The 7,839-nt window shown below is 50.0% G+C and overlaps 1 protein-coding gene across 1 annotated transcript in view; it reads right to left on the bottom strand.

The window, feature by feature from the left end:
- Positions 1–7,839, bottom strand: part of TMEM229B (transmembrane protein 229B) — a 37,105-nt gene extending 29,266 nt beyond the window's left edge. Inside the window, exon 1 of the mRNA XM_007449012.1 lies at positions 7,802–7,839. The gene's annotated coding sequence lies outside the window, so the exon portion shown is untranslated. The remainder of the gene's footprint in view (positions 1–7,801) is intronic.

Here is a 7,839-nt window from a genome sequence, read left to right as displayed (position 1 = left end):
AGAGTGTTTACTGTCCTGAAAACAGTACCTGGCATTCATTTTAAGTATTCAATAAGTGTTAGTTGTTGTTAATTTAAGTTAAATTTGTAGTTATATATGTACTGTAGCCTTATCCTAAGCTATAATATCCATGAAATCCTGGGCTTCTTGTGACAGCTATGGTTTTGATGATACATAACAAGAGGGTCCATCAAAAGTCTTAACTAAGGCAGTGAATACAACAGGTAGGACGCTCCCAAGCTGGTAAGAGGGCCTCCAAAAGAACCACCCAGGAAATCTGATATCTGACCTTGCAACTGAAAGGACAGGGTGGACTGGCATCTGACTATACCTGAGACACACAAGGTGTGAGACAAAAGCTGGCCATCTGCTGTGGGCGGAGCCAAGGGAGCCGGCTGAGCTGGGGGATGGGCCTGCATTCCCAGGTTCACTGAGCCAGAGGATGTGTGATTGTCTCCTTGGGCTAAAGTGAGCCACATGCAAGTGAGGGCTGGCAAGAGATCAGAGCAGGTCTTGTCCAAGAGGGCCACTCGGACAGACAGAAGGACCTTAGCCGGAAGAGGCTGGAGGTGAATCACGGATTTCAGGGCCTGAGGAGAGAACAGTGATCTAGAATAGTGGGTAATTTGCTCTTTTCAAGACAACCAGAAGTAAACAGTCCCAGCAAATGTGGGGGAAGTGTGTCTGAGAAACCCATGAACGTGGCCACAAGAAGAGACTCAGCATTAAGTACCTGCCAAGCCCAGGAAGCTGGGAGCTGGCAGACAACAGTGCTGGCCAAGCAAGCCCTTTCCTGTCCCTCTCAGACCAGCGACAAAGGACTGTATGTATTAAGTACTGAATTGAGACCGTTTGTGACTTAAAGTGACCACAAGACCTTCTACCGCCTAAGAATGACCCAGAAAGTTATGGGGCCTGATTGAGTTTTCCTCCCAGGGCAGGGAAACAACTAATCCCACTGAATCAACATAAAGGTCCAGCAGGAGACAAAATTAAGTCGTGTTAGTGAGTTAAGTCATCCCAATGAGTCAAGTTTCTTTACACTCATTAGAAACATAGCTATTAAAATGAAATGTTTGTCCCTTTACCAACTAAAATCATCTCTCAATATTCCCAGTGGTATGGTAACCACCATTAGAAATCACTGTCAGCTCCCCTCCCGCAGGCCACTGCTATAGGGCAATAAAGAACTCAGGAAAAAAGCAAGGCAGGTAGGGACAGAAAAGATTGGTTAGGTGGGTTCAATGGGAACTCATTTGCTCCCCAACCTTGAATACGATGAAATTAAAACAGAAGACGTACCAATGGAGAACAGAATCCTTGGACAAATGGCTTGCGCAAAGGGAAATCAAGGCGGCCCAATTTCACGAACAGAAAAGTTGTGACTCCCTGAGTTCCTCGGCTGAGCTCATAGTATGATCTTGCTCTTTTAAGTGGAGCTAGGGCAGCAGAGGGAGATACGTTCTCATTGACTCTGAGTCATTCGGAAAGCATCAGCCAAAGTCCTCTGGTCCCAGAGCCCTGGAGGATCCTGGACTGAACCAGGCCCTGGCATCTGCCAAATGTATGTGCAGACTGTAAGACATACACCAATGCACAGCTTCCCTGCTGCCTTCACTTGGGGAAAGCAGAAGGACGGGGTGGGGGGGCGAAGTTTATGTTTTAAGACAAGATACAAGGGGTGTACCTCATCATTTAGGAGATGGCGTGTATAAGGGTGAACAGACGCCACCTCTCGGCTGCCCCATTTAAACAAATGAGGAATGATCCAACCTAGTCCCCCTTCCCAAGAAGGGACTTGCTCCAACTGTATCTTAGTCCCCTAACTTCCAATTTGGCTTCTTTCTCCTTCAACCCCACCTCTGCTCTCCCAGCTGTGACTTCCTCCAACTCCAGACCAGCTGAGTTATCGTTTGAGAAAAAACCAAATTATCCAGATTCTACTAGATGACCCAAGCATGATTGCTGGAGGAGGTGTTAGAGAATATCTCTTCCAACATTCTCATTTTACAGACAAGGAAACGAACTCATGTCACATGAGCTGAGACAAGAACCAAACAAAGTCCCCTGACCCCAGCACAACGCTCCATTATACACCGTCATGATAACTCTCAAAGGAGGTCAGCTCCCCTCCCGCAGACCACCACCTCAATCTTCATTCCTCTTCCACACACACCTCAAAGTGGTAGGAAAGCCCCAGAGTTAACTTGCCTATAGAACAAACAAGGATAAAAGAGTTGAGGACCATCCCGATGAACTGGCCGGTCACCTTTGAATGGAGTAATCAGCGGCCACAAGTACTTTCTCAGAAAAACAGGATGGTCCAATGCTTACCGTACTTTGCAGAGTATACCTGGGACCAGGAGTCATAATCAGGGTCTCCACAGCTGGACCATAATGACGGGCAGGGGAAGGCCCAGAAACTAGGTTGGAGGATGAGGCCTGGAGTCAAGAATCTGCTAAGACAAACTACTATGACTAGTGGAAGGAGGGTGACAGAAGGCAAAATGCTGCCCAGACAGCCTATCAAGCAAGAGAAAAATCTGGCATCCAAATGAAATGGGGTTTATGAGATACATCCCTATGCCAAGCAGAAATCTGGTCCTCTTATAGCAAATCCCAGGCCATCTGGTCTGCTTCCCCAGTGCAGGGTACCGACCCCTCTCTTCCCAAACATTCGTCAGGATATTGTTTTTCAAAGGAGAATCTCAATTTTCATCTCCTTTTAACTAGCTGTGTTTAATCCACACCAGCTCTCCTTCCTATACTTTAACTAACACCACCTCCACTTTACTTCCTCCCCAGCATTTGTTCCACCATGAAATCCAAGGCTATTGAACACAGTAGCATCAGACAGATCTCAGTTTAAATCCCAATTTGGACTCTTGCTAGCTGTGTGACATGGGCAGTGACTTTATCCTTTATCAAGGGCTTAGCCCAATGCCTGGCATATAGTAAGAGGGCTGAAATGGGCTGTCCAAGGTCACACAAGTGAGTCAGGGAGGGATCCTGGATTTCCTAATTCCGGAAGCCTTCGACAACCATCAGCTCCTGCACAAACAACAGCATTGCCCAACAGCCTAGAAATCTGGGTCTCTGATCATATCCAAGTACCACAGCTGATGATGTAATAGGTACTCGCCATGTGCTGGAAACTGGGCAGGCTATATGAAAGCTTTAAGGCATCTACAGATCGGCATAGGAAGGTCATCTCCTTGTTTGTGGCAGGCAAAAACACAATTACAAAACAAAAGTCTGGAGCCGCTGCTTATGTTTCCCACTGGTGACAATATTTCTCGTCCACATTTGTTTTCAGAAGGTAGATGAAAGTAAGACCACTGACCTGGCTGCCTTATTCCTGGCTTTAGAAAGGCTTTTTCGATCGGGAATGAGGGGGGGTGTGGGTCCTAGGGACGGAAGACTAAATGGAGTCTGGCCAGGGACAGCTATGAAAAAGAAGATGGGGGCTGGCAGTGGTCCCCACCGTTGCTCCAAAGAACTCCAGAACTCCAGAAAAGAATCCTCTCTTTGTGGCCCTTCAATCTCCTTCTTGGCTGGCATCCCTAGCTCGGGGCTGGTGTCAAGGCCTTAGGAAAACTCAGGGTAAGTGACCTTTCTGATGAAAACGGACCATTCCAGAAACTCACGTGACAGGAGTGCCTCTTAAAAACTGAAAGGAGGGCTTCCCTGGTGGCGCAGTGGTTGGGAGTCCGCCTGCCGATGCAGGGGACACGGGCTCGTGCCCCAGTCCAGGAAGATCCCACGTGCCGCAGAGCGGCTGGGCCCGTGAGCCATGGCCGCTGAGCCTGCGCGTCCGGAGCCTGTGCTCCACAGCAGGAGAGGCCACAGCGGTAAGAGGCCCGCGTACCGCAAAAAAAAAGAAGAAACTGAAAGGAAACAACAAATGAATGAACCAGCTAGAAGGCCTTCGTCATTCAAGTCCAACTACGAAAGCAGTCAGAAATGGCTAATCCAGTGTGTCCTGAATGCAGGGCTCCTGACGTGGAAAGGAATGGCAGAAAGAGCCCTCTCCAATTACGCCCCTGATTTATTAGATCTCCCTATGGTAAGTTAGGATTTGACAATGCAAGTGTTACCTTGTTTTAACTGCCATGCTTCCAGAGGGAGCAGCAAAAAGGAGCAATCTGAGCACCCAAGTCCTGCCCATGTAGACTGTCTGCCCTAATTCCAAGGATGCTGTCCCTCTATAATACCAGCCACACTGAGAGCCAAGAGCCCTCAAAGGATACCAAACTCCCTGTTGAGGAGCAAGCAGAGTAAAGAACAATGGGGAGCTGGATGTTCAGAAACAGGAATTGGCAATGACTCTGGTTACTCCTCGAGTTGCCAGACTTGATGGTGACCGACCCCAAAGGCAGAAGCACCAACATCCGGGGAGGGTGGAAAGTTACCTTTCAGAACCATCCTCTAAGGGACCAGAGGGCCAATAGCACTCAGTGACCTTGACCCCACCAAATCTATACATAAAGGAACTGATGTTAAAATGAACATTGAGGACAGCCTTAGGGCAAAGCAGAGGGGGAGTTCACACCTGCAGGATGGATGTGAGCAAAGGGAAGGGAGCAGATTCTCTTTTTCATCTGGGAATGGGATAGAGAAGGGGATAGATTCCTCATTCAGCCACAGTTCTATCTATGGCTGTGAGTTGCAGGGGTGAAAACCCCTTCCTTTTCCTTGAATCACAGCAGCATGGTACATCCCACAGCTCAAAGTCTGAGGCAAATGTACATTTGAAATCAAACACATAGGTACCTAAATTCTATCAGTGCACCTTTATCTCATGATGAAAAAGTGTAACCAGTGGCTCTCCTTCGGTACTTAACGGTAAACATTCTTAAATCCCAGGAAAGGAAAACTTCCCCAATACAGACATTCACACACACCACAGCCAGTGTGCTAACTCTTAGTGTGACTCAGTTTCCCTCCATGGAAGCCATAGTCAAAAGTACCACCTCCCAGCCCTTCCCCAGAAATCAGCTTAGACTTTACTTTTCAAATACAAAGCCTCTGACTTCTGAGAGGTGGTGGTGGAGGAAGCAGAACACCTGGTCAGTAAGGCTGAGTTTCTTCTTGCTCAGAACATCAGTATCCCTTCCGACATTCCCTCCTTAGCCAGGTGTTGCCACAAAGGGAGCTGAGAGTTTGACAAGTCAGAAATTATCCACACCTTAAAAGGACTGTTCCTGGAACAAAAAATAAAAATAACCCAAACCACCTTGTCTGTAAATTGGGGATGGGGGAGGAGTGCGGAGGAAAGTAAAGAGATACAAATTTGAAAACAGTCAGGCTGTGCCAGGGTTAGATTTCCCTTCCCTCAAGGACAGCCAGATCTGATATGGCTGCTGATAAGGTCAAGCGGCTTCACTTTACTGCCCTTACCCAGGTCTCAATTTATAACATCAGCGTCCCCAACATCATCAGAGACCCTTCTGAGAGCTTGGAGGGTGACTGTCACTGACATCCAGGCTGGATACCATCTACCAGAAAAAACCCTACTAGGAAGTAACTTGAAGGTATCCAGAGAGCAGAGGCAGACAGAAAAGCACTTGCTGCCCGCAAGGGCCTTTCTGATTAAAAACTTACACTTTTAAAACCAACACTGAGCTTTCCCTATCACAAATGCTGTAATGTAGCCCTTTCCTGCAAAATGACACCTTTCCCTTTAGAAACAGTATGTGAATCTGATACAAGTGAAATTAAACACAGTATAAGGCTCCCTAACTCATTTAACATCTTTCATTCAAGAACCCAAGGCACTTAAGTCACTTTATAAATGTAAAAATTCATGCCTCATCACTTTAAAAGAGGGAGTCGGAGGGAGTATCATTTTCCCATCTATGGTCAGTATATCTGAGTAACAGTCCATGGAAAAGCCCCTCTCTCACCACTGGAGGTGGGGAGGTCAGGCCTCTATATCATTAACCTCAGCTCAGAATAGCTTGGGGATTAACCCAAAGGAGAACTGAGCCATAATCAACCCTGCCCATTTAGAGGGGAAAGGGCCCTAGAGGTGGGGCTGGTGGTGCTCTCCGGTCTAGCGCCTGTATCTGACTTCAGCCACAAGGTCCAGGGCCATATAGAACTATAGCTCAGGGGACTTCATTTTTTCCTGCTATCCTTTACTGCTCCCTCCCTCCTGTACCTTTAAGTGACCAAAGTCAACACTAAATCATCTTGTAATTTCCCTCCAAGGACGAGATAAATAAGTTGGCCCACTCTCTACTGACTCCCCAGTTACTCAACTCTGTCCCCAAATATAAAGCCTAGGGGAGAAAGGCCAAGCCTCATCTCAGCCCACACCTCCATGCCTCTAGGGTGTCCTGGGAGGCCCACCCCTGGCCCAACCAGTCACAGCGTTATTTCAGTCACGGGAGCAGACAAGAGAGTCACCCAGCAGTTCAAACCTCCACCTCCACCCCCCCCAATCCAGTGCCTTCTGTCTCCACAGGCAAGCAGATGTAGCACTGCCTTGCAACCAGGGGGAAAACCCGACTCTCTTTTCTAAGAGGAAGAAAGGCAATGGGCAGTCCTGCCACAGGATGGAAGCCGGTGGTCACATGCAAGCCAGATCAGAGCTGGAGGCATCTTGTTCTTGGAGACACAAGGTCGGGGGCTGGGGACCTGGAAACTGGCCCATTTGTTTTCTAGAGAGAAAGACACTGTATCCCCCATCTCTGTCCCGGGAAGGCTATTCAGCCCTCCCCTTGACCCCTCTTCCTGGTTACAGCAAAGAGAAAAACCCAGGCCCCCTGATGACCCAAGTCTGAAGGCCAGAATAACAGCTCCTTTGCTACTGGGTGCTGAGAACGCAGGAGAATTGGTAAGCTGAGCCCCCAAGGTTATGCAGGCACAGCTCCCCAGGGTCCTGCTCTTTTCCTCCTAGGAGGGCTTGAAGTGGCATCAGAACAACCTGCCACCCTAAGCTCTGTACCTGAGGCAACCAAACAAACATACCCCCCAAGGAAACTGTGGAGAAAGAGGGAGACATAGTCCAGAGCAGGAAGGGAAGGGGATCAGTTTCTGACTGGGCATAGAAAGAGGGAAAGGAAGACACCTGGGAAAGAGGCCAATATCGCCTTCCCCTTGCTGTAATGGTCCCCATCCCAGCCCCACATCTCCCACAGAGGACCGGAGATCAGGGTGGGCAGATGGGGAGCTGGCAGCCAGGGGGCTGGGAAGGGGAGGACACCTAGGTGTGCAGTCCACCATCACCTAGTTTTTCTATGCACCCTGGAGAGAGGGTTCATCTTGGCACGGTTCCCTCCCCTTCAGAAAAGTCCTCAGCCTCAAACTCAGGAGGGTCCGTGGTTCCCACTCCCAAGCCTCTCTAGCTTCCACCCAGCCTGACGCCCCCTCCGCTCCCCCGAGGCGGCCTAGGGGATGCTCTCCGCCCGAAGGAAGAGGGGATGTCAACCTTCCGCTGCCGGAGATACCCGGCTGACCCCTTCCCCTCGCATCTCCCCAAGCCCCCTTTGTTTCAGACGTGAAAGTTGCCAGCGTGCACCCCCGTCCCCAACACGCCCCCCTGTGCGCCCATCCCCCTCAGGGAATCCAAGCCCGGGCGCACCATCTAATTTGCGGCTCGCTCTCGAGTCGGGGCACCGCTTCGAAACCGAAAGCAAAGAGGAAGCGGGATCCGGCAGCGCCCCCAGCCCGGTCGCCCGGTTTTCCCCATCACCGCACCATCGCCCGCGCCCCCCCGCACTCGGCGCTGCCCGCCCCGCGCGGCCACCTCTCCCGGCGGCGGAAAGGCCTCTCTGTGGGCATCGGGGGCACCTACCGGTGCGGGGCCGGGGCCGGGGCCGCGAGCAGGGGCAG

This window comes from Lipotes vexillifer, unplaced genomic scaffold, assembly GCF_000442215.2.
Source record: "Lipotes vexillifer unplaced genomic scaffold, Lipotes_vexillifer_v1.1 scaffold629, whole genome shotgun sequence".
Classification (NCBI taxonomy): Eukaryota; Metazoa; Chordata; class Mammalia; order Artiodactyla; family Lipotidae; genus Lipotes; species Lipotes vexillifer.
Note: the sequence above shows the minus strand (reverse complement) of the source record. Positions and strands in the feature narration are given on the sequence as shown.